General features: G+C 47.0%; 1 protein-coding gene across 5 annotated transcripts in view; it reads right to left on the bottom strand.

Moving 5' to 3' along the window:
* Stox2 (storkhead box 2) overlaps nt 1–22,013 on the bottom strand; it is a 243,440-nt gene that overhangs the window by 158,093 nt on the left and 63,334 nt on the right. The window contains exons 1-2 of one of the 5 annotated variants that reach the window (XM_076553345.1): nt 21,497–21,659; nt 16,609–20,567 (exon numbers count right to left, since the gene is read on the bottom strand). The exons of the other annotated variants lie outside the window; for them this stretch is intronic. The gene's annotated coding sequence lies outside the window, so the exon portion shown is untranslated. Of the gene's footprint in view, nt 1–16,608; nt 20,568–21,496; nt 21,660–22,013 lie in introns of those variants that run through there. 5 annotated transcript variants of the gene reach the window in all.

Here is a 22,013-nt window from a genome sequence, read left to right as displayed (position 1 = left end):
TACCATCTCTCGACTACCACCTAAGATCGTATGGACTCTAAGTGCAGAGCTTGAATCTGTCAAATCAGAAACATAAAAGAAGTTTAATTTATAATTATGAAACAAATAAATTCAGCTGATACCTATAACTGTACAGTGTGTCCCAAAGCAGCCTCTCTACATCTATGAAGTAAAATGCCTCACCTAAGAGTGTACCCCTGTAACCAAGCAACAAAGCTTCAGCCAATCACGGCCTTCGAGCTTTTCCCAGTCCCGGGTGCTGCTGATCAGACCATGCCCATATAAGGGGGCTGCTGACGGTAGCCAATCAGATTGTTCCTGCATGTCACTTCCTCTTTCTCTTGCTCTGACTCTAACCTATTCGGTGCTGGCACAGAGTGGCCTCCTGGGTGGCTTTCCCTTACAGTTTCTAGCCCTATCTGAGGACACTTGACAGCGTCACCGAGGAGGGATGTGAATTTCCTTTCTTGTCGCTTTTCTTCCTTCTGGGTGACAAAACTGTGTCTCAAGATAGCACGACGACGTGCTTGATGGTGTCTGTCACGTGTGCTCAAAACAGGATATATCCTGCAGGACCAGGAAGTTTTTGTGTTACTATGCAGAACCTCGGAGCAAATAAGTGCCCAGCACAGTCCATGCTTATCTGCTTGCTTAAAGTTACAGAAATAGCCTGAGCCTGGGGGGCAGCACAATCAGTGAATTGCCTGGGGTGGAGTACTCAGAACCATCTGGAAAGGTTAGGTTCCAGAATCTTCTTCTTCCTCCTCCTCCTCCTCTTCCTTTTTGCTTGGTGGCGGAGGGCTTCTTAGTTTTCCTTCTGCTTTTGTTTTTCCTTTGTCTTTTCCTTGACCAGTGTTTCACTCTGCTGTGTGCTTGTCCAGAGTTCTCTGTGTAGCCCAGGCTGGCCTGGAACTTCTGATCCTCCTGGAGTCAAGAGAGTATAGCCTGTGCCGGGAACCTACTTCTTGCTCAAGTAAAATCTGTCCACTTAAACTGGTCTCTGTTTACCTACTGGCACCACAAAACTGACCATCCAACCACACAGGCAGGAACCAAACTTCAGAAAGCGCTGCTACCGACAACTAGAACACCAAAGTGAGGAAATGCTTTACACATGCCTAAATTTTACTCTAGATCCAGACTTGAAATAAATATTAAAGAAAAGCTCATCTAAACTTAGCAATAGTAATACAAAGGAGACCTCAAAGAAGATATACAAAATGCCATACAATGATCCATGCTCGCCCCCACCCCCAGGAAAATAACATGTTATTCTCCCATATCCTTTCTGTGCATTAGCATGTTGCGGTAACAGAGATCAAAGAAAAGATTCATATTAGATTTTTCAGTTAGAAGGGGAATAGCACTCTGCTTCCCAAGTCAGAGCTACTGAGCTGGAGAGAAGGCTCAGTGGTTTAAGAGCATTAGCTGTTCTTCCAGAGGACCAGAGATCAGTTTTTAGCACCCATAGTGGGTGGCTTACAACCACCTGTAAGTCTAGCTCCAGTGAATTTGATACCTCTGGCATCTTCAAGCACTGGTGCACAGGCACACACACGCAAACAAATAAGCAAACCTTCTTTCTTTAAAGTCAGAATTATATAATGTTATTGTCATAAAGCACGATGAATACTGCCTAATCCTGTGCTGTACTCGAGGTGTTGGGCTGCAATCCATTTTGAATTTCACAAACAAAACTAACAATGCAAACCTTATGTGTGTGTCGGGGGTGGGGGGGTGCACACGTGCATGTGGATGTATGAGTGTGTGCATGTGTTTGTGCATCTGTGCACATGTGTGTGTAGGAGTGTGTGTGTGTGTGTGTGTGTGTGTGTGTGTGTGTGTGTGTGTGTATGTATGTGTTTAATTTGGAACAGAAAAATGCTTTAGCACCAAGTTGCAAGTTTGGAAACAACTAAAAATTCTTGGTGTGTGTGTGTGTGTGTGTGTGTGTGTGTGTGTGTGTGTGTGTGTAAGCGCGTAAGTGCAGGCGCCCTCACAGGTCAGAAGAAGATGCTGAAAACCTAACTCTGGTCCTCTGCAAGAGCAGCAAGCGTTCTTAACTGCTGAGCTGTCTCTCAGTCCCTCCACCTTATTTTCTTTCAAGGCAGGGTCTCTCACTGAAGCTGGGGCTCACTGATTGGCTAGGCCAACTGGCCAATGAGCTCCAGGCATTGGCTTGTCTCTCCTCCTAATGCTGAGGTCATGTCCTCCACACCAACTTTTACTTGGGTGCTGGGGCTCAAACGGGTCGCCATGCTTTTGTGGCAGCCATTTTGCTGTTAGAACTACCTCCCCGGCCCCCATTTTTAAAATGCAAAATTCTTTTAACCTTTGTCAAATTCCAAATGGCAGTCATTTAGAGTCTGGAAAAGAAATGATTCTGTGAAAATGACATAACAGAAAGCAAGCCAGAGACTACCAAAACGGTGACCTCTCCAAAATCGACTTTGTTTGAAGGATGTATTTATTGTATTTTTCTTGTGTACATGTATGTGTATTGTGTGTTCACATATATGTGGGTGCTGTGCATGTGTGCAGGTGTGTGCACATGCATGTGGATGCCTGAGGTTGTCAGGTGTCTCTCGCAATGACTCCTCCCTCTCCATCTCATGTATTGAGGTAGAGTCTCTCGCTGGAACCCGAGGTTGCCTATCCGGCTAGTCTAGCTAGCCAGGTGACTCTGGACTACCTTGCACCTGCCCCCTGGGCACTGAGGTCACAGGCAGGCTGCAGCACCCACCTGGTGTTCACCCGGGTGCTGGGGATCTGAACTCCCATCCTCAGGCTTGGCAGCAAGTGTTTATTGACTAAGTCATCACTCTGGCCCCAGAGGATACAATTTCGGGGGAGAGCTTGCTCTTCCCAGCTTCCTGCACTTTCTTTAAGCCTTGAGTCTTCATTTTCCACATAGTCCACCAAGTCTCTCTCTCTCTCTCTCTCTCTCTCTCTCTCTCTCTCTCTCTCTCTCTCTCTCTCTCTCTCTCTCTCTCTCTCTCCCCTCCTACCTGCTCCTCCCCTCTCTCTCACTGCCGCTGTGGCATCAAGAACTCCAAAGCTGAAGTCACTTTATAGATGAGGAACAGACAGAAAATGGAAGTAACTTGTGCAAGTCTTCCTCTCCTTGTAACGTAACTGTCCTTGCACACCTTGCAACTTCGTAACATCAGGATCTCAAAATGAAGGCAGTCAAGATGCCCTGAAGTATAAAGTGGTGCTGCCTGTAACAAATACAAAGTTACAAATGTCAAGTGTCTAAGTACACAGCCTCTGTGCCCAGACAGACTCCAAGCCCCGGATGCCTAGGTTTTATCCCCAGGTGTATCATCCCCAGTGCTGTTACAGAGTCAACATCTGGAATCGGGAAATCTGAAAAACAGAATTCTCTAGAATCCAAAAGTTTTAGTGTTTAAACAAGTGGAAAATTCCATACCTGACTGTGTGTGACCGAACACAGGTGCTTTTTTTTAAGAATATGGAACAAAATCACACCATATGATATGTATAAAACATGGGTTTATATTTGGGTCCCATTTCTAAGACACTTCATTTGCATATACACATATTTCCAAATCTGATATCTAAGACACTTCTGGTGGTAAGCACCTTTTGTTTTGTTTGTCTTGGCAACTATTTTTGATAGGGTGTGTGTGTGTGTGTGTGTGTGTGTGTGTGTGTGTGTGTGTGTGAGTGTGTGTGTGTGTGTGTGTGTGTGTGTGTGTGTGTGTGTGTTTATACTTGCACTACTCGGGTGGGTTACTAGGGAAATGAGTTGAATTTTCATATGCCTGGTGTGTGGAACAATTCCCGGAACATAATGAGTACTGTCAAGTCTTAACTGTTTTTATCAGGTAAGAAAGTGACAATGTGCATAAAGCACACAAATTTTTAAAAATCCACTCACTTTTATGGTTAGAAAAGATCGGAAAGTTTCAGAAATAAAAGTGTTAGTTTCAGAAACCCTAAGAAAAAGATTTTAAACTTGTAGCTGAAGAGCAATTAGAGGAAAAAAAACAATGACATCAAATAACTCAACCCCTTCTGTACCTGGGCCTGTGGCACTTGTACAATAATCCTGATCTAATGAGGTGAAGCCAGCCCTGTCTACACCCGCCCTCTCCACGAGCTTCATCCTCTCTCTGCATAAATCAGTTAGCATGCCTCATGAAAGCAGATGCTCTTGAGTCAGACGCCCCGAAGCTGGGAAGGCTGAAGTGCCCCCATCATCACATGAGGGAACAGGATCGTCAGGGTGTCGGGGCAGGTCCTGAGCAGGGAAAACTTTCCTTCCTCACTAGCGATAATAAGATGCCCGGAGGCTCCGCCAAGAGACACCTGAAGGAGAGACCATGGGAAAAATCAGCAAAGCTGGCTCTTAGACAACTAAGAACCAGGCTTGGGGTCGGCTGATGTTCCTGAAATCAGCTGGGTATCTGTCGCCTGACATCACATAGTGCTGTGGCCAGTTAGGGACGAAGCAGAGCCAAAGGAAGCATCATTGTCTCTTTCATCAGAAACAACTCAATCCCCGTGGAAAGCCAGCGGCCACAGCCTGGTTGTTTGTTTCCTGTACGTCCACCTGGGTCCGCTGGGAACAGCAGGAACCATGACCCAAAATGATCTCAGGTGGCCACTCATGTCACTGACCAGGAGTCGGCCCCCTCTTCCCTCTTCCTAGAGCATAAGCGGCACCATATTCTTCACTGGCTTGAACTTTAATGGCTCCCGAGTGACTCAGTAGCTAAAGCCCCGACGGCCAAGCAAAATCCTGCCTTGTCTCTGCCCTGCTTCCCCAAGAGTCTGTCATGCCTTCTTCAAGCCACTACTTCATTCATTCCTGTTCGCTGTTTCTCCCGTCCGCTCACAACCTCCCTTACTTCCTCTCCTCCTTCCAAACTCCAACGTCCCTCTGGCTCCACCACCACCCCCACCACCCCACCCACGCCCCCATCACTCTCTCTTCTCTGAGGAGCGTCTCTTTGTACCCTTTGATTCCTTCTAGCAGCCTTCCCGCAGCCTTCCACACTGAAATTAGCCAGCCTCATTTCTGGAGTCTCACAATGCCTTTGGACGCGGCCAGCGTGGCCCTTTATTAAACTGCATTGTAACAGCTATCTCTCCAAACAGGCTGCAAGTTCATTGAGTGAAGATAACAATGCCTTTTTGTTCCCGGGACCTGGTGCCCTCCGTGCACTGAATGCGTTCGTTTGGTGCAATGGTTCGTTCAGCTTCCATAGCCTCTGTCCACTTCACAGACCCAAAGGTAGGTAAACTCATGGCCCCACCCACCCCAGCCACTTTTCAAAGCTAGTGCCCAGGGAGAAAAAGAACCAATTGTCAATCTTCAGTGTGAGATTTAAACCATCCCCTTCCTCTTCATGCAGTGACATTTCCGTGGTATGTGACACGGGCCGGGGACATACACACATATGTTTAGCTTCAGGTAACAAAGATGCATATATGTGATTAAAAAAAAAAAAAACCCACGGGGACAAATGGGCAAAATGCTGCCACAGTGTTACGCCTGAAGACTCTTTGGGTTGGTGCCACTGTGGTACAGATAACGGCTTTGGTCGGGGCAGCTATGGTACAGGCTCTGGCTCTACAGGATCTTAGGGGTTGTGGTGGCCATGACAGTCTTCCCAGATGAACTGGTATCTGAAGAACCCACTCTCTGATAGAGGTGCAGAGGCGAGAGAAGCCATGTTAGTGTGCTGGGAAAGACGCCCGTCATGAGAAGGGACAGAAAGTGGGAGAACACGCTGTGGTTAAGAGAGGTTATAAAGTCATCCGTTTTCCTAGGGCGGTCAGTGTGAGTGAGTCATCAAGACCAGAGAGCTGGAGTGGGGACTAGAGAAACCCAGGTAAGCAGGCTTCCTTCCGGTCACTCCTGCAGCGAGCAGCATCCTCCGAAGAGGGATCTACAGACCACCTGTGCGGTTGCCATGCAGTAGAGGGAGGCATCAAGAAATAGGAACTGTTCTACTCTCTAACAATACATACTGGAGACTGAAACGCACTGGAAAAATCCTGCAGTAAAGAATGTGTGTTTCAGCCGGGCGGTGGTGGCGCACGCCTTTAATCCCAGCACTCCGGAGGCAGAGGCAGGCGGATCTCGGTGAGTTCGAGGCCAGCCTGGTCTCCAAAGCGAGTTCCAGGAAAGGCGCAAAGCTACACAGAGAAACCCTGTCTCAAAAAAACCAAAAAAAAGAAAAGAAAAGAAAAGAACGCGTGTTTCTCCAAACTCTAAAAGTCCTCCTTTTGAAACATTTGAAAAGTGTAAAACTCCAGGAAACAGCATTTTAAAAATAAAGTAACCCTCTGATTTTAAAAAGTGCAGACCAAATGAAGAAGACAACAGAGGTAAGACTGGAGTTGGAAAAGGAGAGAGGGGCGCGGGGGGGGGGGGGGTATAATGATGTAAACACTCTGGAAGGGAGGGTACAGCTGAAACAGCCTTTTCTACAGACTTCATCAGAGTTCGGTGGGGTTTCCGTGAACATCTATCAAAAGTATTTCCTGCACACTCAGATATGACTACATAAATCTCAGTAAGACCAAGGGGGTGCGGGGAGCAGTCTGGATGGAAGCCGACTCAGATGATGGATCTCTAAGGGGACTCTGCCTGCGTGCACATACGTCTTGGTACTGAATAACCCAAAACCAAGCCTTGCCTCGTTTAGAACATTTATCTTTTAAGTCAGGTGAGCCTGGCTCTTGTTTGGAGATTCTAGAAGTCTGTGCCTCACTCATGGAAATGCCGTGAGTTCAAAGGGCACGGTAATTAACTCGAATGTTCTGCACAGAGCGGATGCACGGCTTTCAGCACAGCGAATCTCCATTCATCCAGGTTCTTTACTGCGCACATGTGGAAGTACTTTACAGATGTTTCGAATCCTTTCACGTGGGCTCAGAAAAGGTGACCTCCTTCAAGACACTATTTAGTGAACACTTAGTCACCAGGCTCTGGGGCCAGTGTGCTCCAAATGGCATTCTGGAATGTGCGTTTCCTGAGAGGTCACAAACCCCCGTCTATAAGGAGGGCCTGGTTTGGGAAGCATCAGTGTGGGCATATTTCTCCCCTGCAGAGGGTCTCAGAACCTTGCACTATTTGTCACTGGAACTTTCTGGGGCAGGGTGACAGCCATTTGTTTGTACTCAACCTGGGACCCCTTCTATCCTGAGTACTGTAGGTGACGGGTTATGTTAGTCTGTTTTTCATAGCTTTTAAAAAAAAATGTCTAAGTCTGGACACCTTGTTCAGGAAAAAGGTTTGCTCAGCTTACGGTTTGGAATGTTGGGAGTCCAAACAGCATGGCACCAGCTCCGTCTGGAGCCCCCTGACTATGCGGCGGCGTCACAGGGGGGGGGGGGATGACAGTGACAACACAGGATGAGACAGGGAGCCAGAGAGCAGGAGGAGCAGCCCCTGTCTGTGGGGGGTAGCATGCTGTAAGTTGATAGGAATTCGCTTGTGGGGTCCTCTTTTAAAATGAATGAGTGTTTCCATAGTCACACACAGAGCACCTCCAGTGTGCGATTCACTTTTCAGTGCCTTCAGAGCAAGCCTATAAGGACTCACTGGGACCCATTTCACAGATGGGGAAGCTGGGGCAACAAGGGTAAGCACCATGCTCATGAGAAGCCAGTAAGCAAAACTGGGATCCAAAGCCAGGTGATCCTAACCCCAAAACCCATGTCCACCACTCCCTGCCCAAAGCGCTAGCTACTTCAAGGGTTTTTTATGTTGGGTATTTTTTGGGGGGAGTGGGAGGTTTGGGACAGGGTCTCATGTAACCTGAGCTGGCTTCTAACTCACTACATAGCCGCGGATGTCCTAATCATGTACCACGACGCCTAGTTCCATCGGATGCTGGGAATCAAACCCAGGGCTTTTGGCAGGCTCGTCAAGAGCTCTTCCAACTGAACTATATCCCCCGTCTCTACTTCGAAGGGTTCTTTGCTGTCCCCATACTGTTCTCTAGTGAGCACTGTCACAAGCTCAGTGACACAAGGCTGCCTTCATGCTCTGTCTGCTTGGGTACCAAGACCACCATGGTGGGAGAAACTTCCGCTCTGCTGATGGGCAACACAGGCCACCAGAATAGCCTGGCGGAAAGACAGTGGGTGGGAAGGCTAAGCTGCCTCCCTTCCTCAGCCCTGGGTGGCAAGCCTGTCCCAAAGCATCAAGGTCGTGAGTTAGTCCCCTCCTCCCTGGGAGTACTTCAGCCTCCTTGGAATTTGGCCAGGTTCTGGTGGGGTTTTTCCAGGTCAATTAGAAAGCTCTGGAAGAAACACCCTTCCCCATTCTGGAAGGATCTAGGGAAGAAAGCAGGAGTAGAGGGAAATTCTGCTTTGAATTTTTTTCTCCCCCAAAGAAGGGCTTTTTGTGGTGCATTAGCACACCGTAATAACAAACGAAAAGATTGGTTTCTTAAAACAAGAGGTCACCTTGGAGTGACTAGCTTGGCTGCCAAAATACGATCTCATTTCGCTCAACTAATGGGAGCAGGGACAAGTCTCTACAGGAAGAAGGCTGGCGGTAGAGGAAAGGCCCACCTTCTACCTGAGGAGCCGGGGATGGCAATGAAATCGTCTGCTTTCCCTTCCAAGTGTCTGACAGGTTCGCCGACTTCCTCTGGGGTTTATTATAAAGGTGTCAGACCCCATCAGAAATCTGACGGCAGCCACACATTATCAAATAAATAAAAAGAGCACTCCTCTATGCCACCTTTGAAGTTTCCTTAAGTTCCTCAGAATAGCGTCGCCCTCTGCCAAGTCTCCCGTCTCCTGCATAATGAGATACTTTCTAATTAGCATATCACAAATATTCCCGGTCTTGGTTTTCATCACCACCCCAATACGTTTTTAAATGTTTCTTTTATTAGGACGTCAAGATTTTCCCACTCCTTATAGAGGTAGGAGAACAAGAGCAGTGTGTCTGCTCAAAGCCCTGATTTTTTTTTTCTTTTTCACTTTCTCTCTCTCTCTGTGTCTTGGCTTCTCAATTTTTTTTTCTTTCTTTCTTTCAAACCAGCAGGCTGCGTGGAATGGTGGGAAGATCGCCGGAATGGAAGCCAGAAGTCCTGGATTTGAGTTGTGCCTGTGCTGCTAATTAGTTGTGTCGTTTTGGGCAAATTGCTTCACCTTTGAGGGCCTCTGGGTCATTTTCTGTATAATGACGAGGCCCGGCCCAATGGAGGGTCCCCCGCAGCTTCAAACACTGGGATTCCATTTGTGAAGCCTGAATAATTCCTTGTGTCTTGATTCAAACGCTGGCACAAGTTATTCCGTCCTGATTGGAAAACGCAGTGAACTACAGCCAAAATGGGTACAGATGTCAGCAAATAGGAATGTGATTTTAAAGAGACACCAATTTTTAATTGCAGAATTATCGACTGTCCTTAAAGAGCCAAAGGCTTCTGTGGTGTCACAACACATACAGTAGCAGCGACATACGTTAGCAGCTTTGCTGACTTGACTACCTGGACACGTAGCAAACGAACACACACGTGCACACACTGAAACTTGGAATATATCCGGCATGAACTGATCATGCTGGGAAGAATTTCATCTGACATACAAAAAAGGAAGTCCTGGATATCCAAAGGGTTTTATACTCTTTAGTATACTTAAAAAAAAAAAAATCTAATCAGCTTAAAACAATAATTGGGATTATCCCAGAGACACCTGAACTTCAAGATCTGGCTGGTAATATCATAGTCATAAAAATGTGGAAATTGATCATGGTTTCAATTGTGAGCAACTGGGTCAAAGGCCAAGCCAGTCCTGTGGGCCTTTCCATTTATCTTGACTAACTGGCCCATCTGAAGGAAAGGAAGGAGGTATCCTTTTAAGGCCTTTGACCCCCATCTCAGCCTCACTTTGGCATGTCAACCATGACAAACTTGCTCCTGCTTCCAGGGGACTTCTACACATCACATCTTCTGTAAGTATGTGTGTGGTGGGGGGTACCTGCATGCTTCTCTGTGCATGTCCATAAATGTGTACATGTATATGTGCAGGTGTGCATGCACATGCGTATGGAGACCAGGGGACAACCTTGGGTTTCATTCCTTAGGCACTATTAGAATATATTTTTTAAATATATATTAAAATAATATATTATATTATTGTTATATTGTACCATATAATATAAATGTATATTATATGTATTTGTACTATTCAATGTAATATATATATATATATAGAGAGAGAGAGAGAGACAGAGAGACAGAGAGAGAGACAGAGAGAGAGAGACAGAGAGATAGCAAGAGATAGCGAGACAGAGAAATAGGGTCCTTTGCTGGACCCGAGTTCAGCCAGTTGCTAAGCTGCCTCCCTTCCTCAGCCCTGGGTGGCAAGCATTCATCACCTCGCCTGGCTTTTTTTTATTGTGGCTTTTGGAAACTGAACTCAGGTCCAGGACAACCACTTTATTACCATCTGAGCGATCCCTCCCTCCCCACACCACCCTTTGGGCTCCAGTTCTGGCTTCTCTGGTCTCCTCAGCCTTCCAGGCCGCTCTGAATCCTCCCGGCCGACCCATCCTGCCCATCATTACCATCACCACCATCACCACCATCATCACCATCATCACCATCATCATCATCATCACCACAATCACCATCACCATCATCATCACCATCACCATCACCATCACTACCACCACCATCACCATCACCACCATCATCACCACCACCACCACCATCATCATCATCATCATCACCACCATCATCACCACAATCACCATCACCATCACCATTGTTACCATCATCAACATCATCAACATCACCATCATCATCACCATCATCAACATCATCATCAACATCACCATCATCATCATCATCACCACCATCACCATCATCATCATCACCACCATCAACATCATCACCATCATCACCATCAACATCATCATCAACATCATCATCATCAACATCACCATCATCATCACCACCATCACCATCATCACCACCATCATCACCATCATCATCACCATCATCAACATCATCATCACCATCATCATCATCATCACCACCATCATCATTATCACCATCATCACCATCATCATCACCACCATCATCACCATCATCAACATCACCATCATCACCATCATCATCATCACCACCATCATCACCATCATCATCACCATCATCACCATCACCATCATCACCATCATCATCACCATCACCATCATCAACATCACCATCATCATCATCACCATCATCACCACCATCATCAACATTTTCACCACCATCACCACCACCATCATCACCATCATCATCACCATCATCACCACCGCCATCCCCAGCTAACCTCTGTGAGTGAGTGTGAGTCACTTGTCACACTGCCCTCCCAGCTCTCTCATCACAGCTCCAGATCTCACTTGCAAGGAGGTGCTCGGGTCACGTCGTGATCCCAGAACCACAAACACCCAACAGCTCTGGGCAGGAATGAACTGGAAGAGTGAGCCAATGCGCAAGATGCTGTGAGATTTCAGGATGGTCGCGCCACACCCCCACCTTCCCGAACAATTACAGTACGAGAAGAGGTAAAAGTGGAGGAACTACCAAATGGCAGCCCCAAAGAACCGATTTTCACCTGACCAAGCAAAGAAATAAAGAAGACGGGGAAAGGTGAGCACCCGTCCTACAGACGCGGGAGGCAAAAGGGAGCGTCCTACATGGTTGTTGTTTTTTTGTTTATTTTTTGTTTTTATTTGTTTGTTTGTTGTTTTTTCAGAAGAGGAGCGAGATCACGAAGTTTTACAATTAGCTGGCAGTGCTGGAATGCAATTCTCTGAGATGTCATACGGGTCAAGAGATCAGACCACCGCACAATCTTGAAAAGCCATAACAATTATATCTAGAGACGTTGAGAAACAAAATTCACCAAAGGCAGACTGCAAATAACACAGGGGCCATTGTCATAGTTCCTAAGACTGGATATTTGAGAATATGTAGGCATATAGAGAGATACCACAGAAATGTCTAGAAGAATAACTATAAAAGCAGGAAAGGATCTGATCTGAATTGTGAGCTAAGTGATCTTTTTCCTGCCTCCCTTCTCTTCCGTCCTCACCTCTCCCCCCACCCACCACCCACCCTTCCTTCCTTCCTTCCTTCTTTTTGTTTATCTGCATTTTCCAACTTTTTTCTACCGTGAACATGGACTGCCTGGATAATTTTTAAAACTCTCCTCTGAATAAGTAAAGAGCCCATTTATAAATATTAAACAGAGCGGGAACGAGGTGGTGAGGATTTGGCCGCAGGCAGCGGTGATGGGAGCAGAAAGTAGGAGGCAGGGCTGAGAGCAATCACAGAGGAAGAGCTGACAGCGGTGGGTGGCTGAGTGAGGAACCGAAGGGGGAAATCAGACACCCAGGGCTGTGCCCAGCCGGAGCTCTGGTCACACCACCACAAACAGCACAGCGTGGATGGTGATTAGCAGGGAGGGAGAAATGCCCGCTTACTATCACACCAGAGCTTCTTTGAAGTAGTAACAGATCCCCGGAATACCAGAGAAAGGTTAGGGGTCCAAGGGGCTGAAGAGGCAGGAGTTGGGTTAGGCAACCCTCTACCAGTCTCCAGAGAAGCCCACGCCTCAGCTAGAGGGCCCCCTTCAGGCTGCACAGAGATGGTCTCCCGCAGGAGGCAGGAACACTCAATACATAGTTGAGAATTGAGTCACAGAACCATCTTCAGAGCTGATACAGCAAGAGTGGGTGAGTTCTCACCATCCACAGGATACAACCTGGAGGGAGTGGGATTGAACATGGGAAATACAGACATCTGGACAAACTGCCAATAACACAGATGCCAACAAGAAAAAACGTAGCTTTCCTGAGGCCAAGGAAGGAGGATCAGAAAACAGAAATGGATGCCAACCAATGACCACCATGGAAGACAATTAGAGAAGACGGGACTGAGAAAACGGTTTAGGGATGCCCTGGGTGCCCACAAGCAAGAGAGAATGTTTTGAGGAGAATGGTAAGGACACCCGTTCTCTAGCTTGATGCCTAGAGGTTTAAATAACAAGGAGATGGATGGGAGCAAAAGCAGTCCTTTAGGTGGTACAATGAAGAAAGAAAAGCCTGGTGGCTTGAGAAGTCCAGTCAGGGCAATGTTAGTCAGTTTCGTATCGCTAGGACAAAATACCTGAGGCAAACAACTGTGAGGAAGAAGGGCTTAATTCGTCTATGAGTTTCAGGGTTTCCATGTCATATTTTGTTGGTCCTTGATTGCTCTGGAGCCTATGGTGAAGCAGAGCACCACGGTTGGGAACGTTCAGTAAAATAAAGATGGCTCTTCACTGTGGCCAGTAAGCCAAGAAAAGAAGAGGGGGTGATTGGGATCCTACTACCGTTTTAAGGGTGCACCCCCAATGACCTAACTTCTTCCCCCAATGCCCCACCTCCTAAACATTGCGCCACACCCCAGGAGCATGGGGGACTGGTGAGCAAGCCTGTAACATGTAGGCCTTATCTAAAGGCTGGCAAGCCAGAACTCCAGACAAAGCTGTTAATGACAAGGCGCTGACCGGGTGTGGCGTTTGCAGCGGTGTCTGGCTCGCACCGGACTGCTGTGGAGACATGCCGGGTGACTCTAGGAAGAAGAGAACGGTTTATCTGAGCTCACTGGCCTCCCCGCCATCCAGTTCAACTCTACTTACACCGTCCTATCACTCCGTGCCACTCCATGTAACCCCACCACCACCCCCTCCCTCGGAAGACACAGAGCAACTCCAGGACTGCCCATGGCCAAGTCTTGATACGATCAGTCCGATCGTCCCTGTCAACCTGACAGGACCTAGAATCACCATGGAAACAGACTTCTGGGTTTGTAGACAAGGGTGTTTCTAGATAGCTGTAACGGGGAAGGGGCCCACCCTGAACGCGGGGGACATCATGCCCCAGGCTGAAGCCAAGGGCTGACTAAAAGGGTGAGATGGAGCCGAGCAGCGATTTGACCAGCTAGCCTGGTGCCACGCTTGGGCTGTGCTGCTTTTCCCACCATGACGTACTGTCTCCCCTTGAACCACGACATCCACGCTGCCTCCCTTCTACTGCTTCATGTCAGGGATTTCATCCCAGCGTCTCTAAAAGTAAAAGATGGGTCTAAAGAGAATAATAGAGCAGTCATTAATACCCCTACGGGGTAACTTTTAAACAGACATCACTGCAAACGGAGATTTTCAAAGAAACATCCTAGCTCATGCTTTCGTTTTTTTTTCCTCAATAGCAAAGTACCCCATTATTCTAAGGAATAGTGGGACCCATAGCAGCCAACTGCAAAGCCACGGCACCATTAGTCAGGGAGGGACAGGTACTGGGCAATACGGATGGCTTTTAGATTAGGCATCTTCAGGGAGATCCCTGGGTTGTCCTTCAGTTGAAATGAAGACTGATACCTCATGACTGTGGGGGACCCCAGGATTCACTCTGAGGATTTTACCATGGGGTATATCGCTGTGGCAAAATTCTCCTGAAGCTTGTCAGGGAGACCCAGCAAAGCCCAGAATGGACCCCTGGCCTGCCAGTGGACTCAGCTAAGCTACCCCCAAAGCATCCCTAGTATGTATGGGACATGCTGAAGATCCCCATCCAAAGCTGCACCAATAGACAGCTGAAAACGCCACATGTCATTCAAACAGGACTCAGGATGGAGTTGAGGGGGCAGCACTGGTCTCTGTTCACCCACTTCCAGATAAATCAACAACATTCCTCATCACGTCCTTCCAATCCCTCCTTCCTCTGAGTAAAGTTCTGCTTGCCTCGGGTGTATTTTGTAATAGGAGACGCCAACCATGCTTATTTAGCATCTATACACATTGCTTTAAAACATATTATAAACACATTCATTATAAACTTGGCAAAAAGATTTTCCCTGAGATTGTTTCAAAATATCGCACACATAACCATTCCATTTTCTACAATAATGAGCTTGGGTTTCCAAGCTACCCTTCCTTTAGGCTACCTTTCAGCAAGGAAAAGCTAACATGTGGAACTTACATGAATATTTTTTAGGACACGAGGGTCCATTTAATGCAGTGAAGTAGTCATTTAGTCAATAGGACCCAAGTGTCCAGAGAGGCCCCAGATACATCTGCACGATTCCCCCAAGACGAGCCTATGCACTTGAAGGATCTGCATTGTGCATTAAAGAACCAGAAAGGCTGCCTGAAGCCAGCACACCCTCCCGCAGGAGAGAATTGAATTCACAATCGTGGGGGCCCGCTCCTTTTCAGAATCAAACACTTAGACTGACGTGTGTGATTCAACCTGCCTGCAAACCTATAGTTCCCCAGGTAGGGGGATCCCTCCTGCTATCTCCCCCTCTCCTCAATGCAGTTCTGTCACATCCTCTCGCCAGATTATGGTGTGAAAACTAAGACGCCAGAACGCACATTGGGGCGAAGCGCTTCATGAGATCCTTGGGCTCCCAAGGGAAGAATGGATGTCTCTAGGAGCACATCATACCCAGGAGCCAAACTACCGAAGATCTCAGACTTAATGCTGGCCAAGCAGCCAGGAGTTGCCAAGCGTCGTCCTGCGCTCACATCCACGTTATGAAAACACTCCCTGCCTATAAACAGTCTCCAGTATGTGCTGGATGAGAAGGCATGGAGTGACGATTAACCGGCTGACTTCTGCAACCTGCCATTAATTGCCCCTTTCAAGTTAAAATGGCTCCATTAATTTTATTTGCCAGGCTTTACAGCAAACTCCTTTCTAAGAAAGTTTCCATTTCTCACCGAGATGTCAAATAATTTACCTAACAGTCCCATTCACACAGGATTTAACTCTAATTTTATATAAACATCTTAGATAAATTGGGCCTCTTTTATTTACTACTTTTAAATATACATTCACTTTTTATTTAAAAAAAAAAAAAGAAAGAAAGAAAGTAATAAGCCCATTTCCTTATCCCTGCCCCAAGCCCAGGCTCCGCTGCCAGGAATCCAGTTTTTCCAGGGTGAATTTATAAATCCAGGTCTAATATCTCTGAACAAATATAAGCCATGATAACACAGGCAGGCAATCTAAAAAGTCTTGCCTTTTATTTGTCATCTTTAATCTAGGGAACTTGACCACACAAAAACCAAGAATTGGCCCCAGTTACAATGTCAATCAAACACAGGACAAAAGAAAAAAAGAAAATGCACCTAGTTACAGTTTAGGTTAGGCTTATCAAAAAAGCTGTCCTTCTCTTGTACACTAAATTGAAAATGGACATGCTAAGTGACATATGACAGTTACGCATGGCGTCACTATTAATGTGTTTCACGGTGACCTTTCCACGCATTTCTCAAAAAAGCGCAAAAACATACCAAGAGCAAAATGAAATTGGAGAGTAACTTACAAAGAATTTGTACATTTACAGGGAATCGTGAAAGCACGAAGGCCCGGTATGTAAAAGTTTATAGGCAACCATACGTTCCACATGAGACATACAAATAACACCTCCTGGTCTTCCAGGTTTTAGACAAATAAAATGTTAGTGCCACCGTCACCGGAAAGAAAGGAACCGAGTTGGGGTTTTGTGAAGCACTGTATTTAAATCTCATCTCCTCCGTCTGGCAACTCACCCCAGAGTTCAATATACTCACTCGCTCTGCGGTCTGAGTCCAGCGTTTCTGGTTTTTGCAAGCGGTCTGTGAAATGTCCAGATGGAAATAATCTAGGGTTTACTTCAAATCCTGAGGATGGCTGCTTTTTTTATTCCCTTGATTTCCTTCGGTGCCAAAGATGCCGCCGGAGTCCAGGGCCACCACACAACGGACTGCAACTGCTGTCAACATTTTATTACATTCTGCATTTCAGGTTTCCTGAGAGCTAATTGGAACATGCTAGATAGCTGGGCTCAGTTTAGGTTTCAATCCTGTTTCTTTTTCCCTCCAAGGAAAAGCACCAGCTCTCCTTACACAGTCCAGAGATTTAAAGTTGTTCTTTTCCGGAGTGCATTCAAATAAATCCTAATGTAATTGGTTTCCACCTTCAGACAGCTTTCCTTCCCCGGTTGCTCGGGCAGTGTTCCCACACACTCCTGTAGTGGTGAAGGGCTTGTCTGGACAAGTATGATAACGCTTGGCCAGGAGATGAAAAACCCACACTGAAGTCATTAAGGACCTGTAGGGCCGGGCCCTCGATCCACACGGCATAGGCCCCACACCCCATCACCTTGACCTAAAAAGCAATGTGAAAGGTGTGACCATGAAGACAAGTTCATCTGGCCTCTCCAGGACCTTGAGACACCTGTGTTTTACGTAACAAAACCTTACTTCAACTTGGTTGCCAGACCAAAAAGGAAATGCCTCATCCCCCCCCCCCCCCCTCAAATCCTGTGGCCTGTGAAAGACTATGGAGAGCGAGAATCAGCGAGACTGACCTGAAGCTCTGTTTTCTCCAGAAGGATTCCAGGGCAATTAGTACTGCGGCTTTCTCTCAGTAGGCCCCTGGTTTCATCGGTAAACTACTTAATTACCTATCTAGAGCTTTGACCTAAGTTCTGGAAAGTTCTTTATACCGTGCATGTATATGTTTGAAAGAACTGCTTCTCACTTAAATTCCAAATCACAGCTTCAAATCAGGATGCAGGATTTGAGTGTCAAGGACATTGGGCTTTCTCCTGTTTCTTGCCTACACAATTTATAAGTTCATTCAGTTTTATAGACTTGGATTCATTTGTTTTTCCTTATTAGTATAAATTGTAAACATCTCACCTCTGAATTCAGAAGACAAAGAATCCATCATCGCTTAAAGAAATGTTCCATCCAAGACTCAGGGGGTGATTGGGTTATCCAATGAGGGTAATTCTCCTGTCATATTTTCTTTATGACTTGAGAACAAAGGGACAGTGCCACTGTGGCTCATCTTTTAACTTTCTTTTAAGGAAATTTCACTAAAGAACACTGTTGGATAGGCTGGGCTGCTGGAGGGCAGAGCACTTGGCCAGCACGTATGAGGCTTAAGGTTCGATCCCCGGCACTGGGAAAACATACCAGTGGATAGCCCATAAGTTACAAACAGAAATCATACATAATAAGCAGAAATGTTTTCCTCGGAGATAAAGAAGGTAGAAAAAAGTCGTTTCAGGAATACTAAGAAAATGCATGTTTGGCGGAAATTACGTGTATTCAAGAAATGTCGTGAAAGAGGAACCCACCGGAAATTTGAGGGACCTGAAAAAAAAACAACTCATGGGCAAATAGGGTGCACTGGAAAGAGGCGGAGCCGTCGGAGGGAACGGCTTCTGCATCTTGGAGCACAGACAGACACACAGAAGCGTTGTGCAGAGCCCTCCCTCGTGATTCCCTGCCACGTGCACTTTCCCCAGGCCAAGGCGCTGGCCTCTCCAGCCGTGATCCGTCTCCAAAGGACCAACCTCTTCATCAGTCTCCTCGATGTCTCAAGCCCACCTCATACTCGAGACACGTTGGCTTCAAACGTCACCACCACTTTAATAGTCCTTGTTCTTGCTGGTTTTGCTTTATATAAATGTAGCCAAGGCAAACCCACTACGCTCCCTCGCCAGCCTCTAAGAGCTAGGATTACAGGCAGGAGCCACCACCACACTTGCTTAATAGTCTGTATTTTTTTAGATGTATTTATTTTTGTTCTGGGTATGTGAATGTCTGTATGTATATATACCACGTGCCTGTCTGTCTGGTACCCTCAGAGTCTAAAAGACAACATTACGTCCTCTGGAACTGGAGTTACAGGCGGTTTTGGAGCCACCATGTGGGTGCTGGGAACTGAACCCTCCTCCTCTGCAAGAGCAGGGTGTCCTCCCAACCACAGACAAATCAATCCCTCCAGCCCTAATAAGATCAGCCACCTAGGCTCAGACTGCAGCATCTTCTTCCGCCAAGTCCTATAAATGATATCTCTCAAACGGTTCGTATAGGCCTCCCCTGAGAAGACACATTCCCTCCTCTCTCCCGACAGAGACCACAGGGTGCGCCTGTGGCTGGCTCTGTCTGACTCTCAGTTCTCCAGACCAACCCATTCTCAGGCTGGAGGCCTTCAGCCGGAGCCAGCTCTGCCCTGAGGTCCCACCCCAGGTAGCCATGGCTGTTCCTCCTTCCCTAACGCCCCAACTTTAATCAAAAGGCTGCTGTTCCCTAATTCCAGCCTTCTTCCAACCCTCAAATAACAGGGCTTTCGCCACAGAGCCTTGTTCCCAAGCTCCTGTTTTGGTAACTGCCCAGTAAATCTGGCTCCTCCTCGGCCTGGGACTCTGGCCAAGTTCCCAACATGGAATCAAAAGATTCCTCTCCCATCCCCAGCTCAGTGTTAGGACCTGCTGCCTCCGCCCAGCCACCTCAGCCCCTCCCCCAACACACACACACACACACACACACACACACACACACACACACACACACGGTGTTTAACTCCACACTTAGCCATGTAAGGTCTAGGGATGATCAACCTGCTCAATGCCGCTTGCCAGCTCTCAGGGAAATTTAAGTTTCCTCCGAGCCAAAACCAGAGCAAGAAAGCTCTCCACAGAGCCCACACGCTCCACGTGGGCCTGCCACAGGCTCTGGGCTCCTGAGTATCAGCAGCTACTGGCTTCAGCTTACCTTGGCTCTGAGTCGATACCTCGGATTTTTTATCCCTACAGTGTATCTGTTAGGACACGGTATGCTTTCTTTCTCTTTAAAAAGAAATGACTTATTATTGGTATACGTGTGCGTGTATGGGCACACATGCGCACCATAGCCTTCAAGTAAAGGTCAGCGGACAGCTTTGTGGGGTGGGTTCCAAAGATTGAACTTGGGTCATAGAGTTTGCATAGCAAGAGTCTTTCCCCACTGAGGCGTCTTACCGGCCTAAGAGCTGAATTTTTGACATTACTGTGTTGCTCATCTGGCCCTTGCCTATCCATCCCCGGGTTTCTTGTTGCATGATTCCCATTTGCAAAAGCTGGAATTAATCGATTCATTAATTAATTGCAAAAGTTTTCTACCGTAGCCAAGCAAGCACTAGCCAGTCAGAGAGAAGACAGGGGCGCTGTGTACCCCTCAAGGAAGACTTCCTTACTGCTATACCTGAAACCAGATCACTTGATATCTTCCCATTTTAAAAAAAAAGTTTAAAAATCCGTGTATGCGTGCATTTGTGTGAATATGCCTTGTGTGTGCCAGTGATGATGAGGGACAGAGAGGGTTGGATTCTGGAGATGGAGTTAGACGTGCGCTGTGAGCTGCCCTGTGCGGGTGCTGGGAACCGTCTGTCCTCTGGGAGAGCAGAAGTTCCTCTTCACCAACAGCCATCTCCCCAGCCCCACCACCCTTCCATTCCCCATTCCCTTCTTCTCACTGAAGCGCTTTCCTCCCTGACTCCTTTTGCACCAAAAGTTACAAGGGAGCCTTGCTGTAAGCATCTGCAGGTCCGCGGGGGCCAGGCGGGATCCGAGAGACCTTCCGACTACAGCGCCTTCTGAACGTCGTGCGCATGTTTCCTTTTGTGCATCGTGGTCTTCTGAGGCACATGTGCACGGAGTGACATCAACGGAAATCAAAGTAGGAAGTTCCGAACGCCTGTTCCTCCACAGAAACAGCTAATGAAGGAGGGACGTCGGTGAGAATCTACTTCATCTGGACTCTGGAGCTACTCGGACGGGACGTCCCACCAACCAGGTGAGCACACAGGAGACAGGGAACAGAGTCGCAATGGGAGAGGTCTGTGGAATGTTAACCGCCTCTGGTCCCATGCCCCCACAGTTCAACTATGGGCTTGAAGGTGGCATCCCGTTTCCTGCAAGGATTCCCGATGATGGAAGGATCAGAGCCAGTGCCTTCAAATAACTGTGATTGGTTGTTTTAAGCTGTCCCATGGCTCCCTGAAGGACTGACGCAAAGGGCTTGTGTTTCTTTAACCTAATTCACAAGTCTCCCTGGGCAGAGACAGCTACCCAAGAAAGGTTTGTCTGGAATATTTTAATGCATACACGCATTAGTCTGTGACATCTGGGACGAGTGATCCAGTTGAGGTGAACGACACCAGCAAGCCGGGAAGAAAAGGCTGGAGAGAGAGGTCTTTACATTCTTCAGTAAAGACTGAAGAGCTCCCATATGCTCTATTTAGGAGACCCTAACAGCCCACAGATGTGCTAAAGGCCGGGACGGGCTCAGAAGATGTGCGGCACCCTGAGGTCTCACTTCCTGGTGAGTGTCAGGCAAGGGACAAAAAGCTAGGGCAGGATGTTGAGGAAAAACCCGAATGCTGAGGGCATTGCCCAACACCCATCCCACCCATCCCCTGATGTCCGTCTCTACTCCCTCCCTTCATGTATTCTTCCTTTAGAACTCTCTTCTCACCTCCCTTCTTCTTCTTTTTTTTTTTTTTTTTTTTTTTGTCTTTTCAAATACTTAAAGAAAATTCTGGTTCTGGTATACCAAAAGTAAATCCAGGGATTTTTAAGATTAAAAAAATAATAATATAAAGTGAAACTGATGTTCTCACAGCAAAAATCAACCAATGGCTTACCATGGTTTTTCATTCACAAATAGTGAGACACCCAAAGACAGAAGGAGTCCCCCAAGCTTGCTTTCCCAGCGAGTCCACTGTTGCTTCCTTGAAGAAACTCCTCACTGCCAAAACATTCAGCTGGACCCTGGGAACTCTTTCAGACAGTGTTAGGTGTCCGAGAAAAAAATAGTAATAATAATTATTCATGATTGTGTCTGATCTGAGGAATTTATATCCCAGAATACCAGCAATCTAACTTCCCACGTTGAATAGCTTGTTTTAGTTTTTTTGTTTTTTTTTTTACTTTTTGTGCATATACATCTTCACATGTGTACACATACGTGTGTGGGTGTTTGTGTGTGTGTGTGTGTGTGTGTGTGTGTGTGTGTGTGTGTGTGTGTGTGTAGGGCAGAGGTTAGCACTGGGAGTCTTCCTCAATGGCTCCCTGATAGAGCTGTTGGCCCTGAGACCCAGGACCCTCTGGCCTCCACCTCCCTAGTGCTGAGACTGCAGGGCACACACAGCCATGTCCAAC

The sequence above is a fragment of the Peromyscus maniculatus genome, chromosome 17 (assembly GCF_049852395.1).
Source record: "Peromyscus maniculatus bairdii isolate BWxNUB_F1_BW_parent chromosome 17, HU_Pman_BW_mat_3.1, whole genome shotgun sequence".
NCBI classification, from domain to species: domain Eukaryota; kingdom Metazoa; phylum Chordata; class Mammalia; order Rodentia; family Cricetidae; genus Peromyscus; species Peromyscus maniculatus.
Note: the sequence above shows the minus strand (reverse complement) of the source record. Positions and strands in the feature narration are given on the sequence as shown.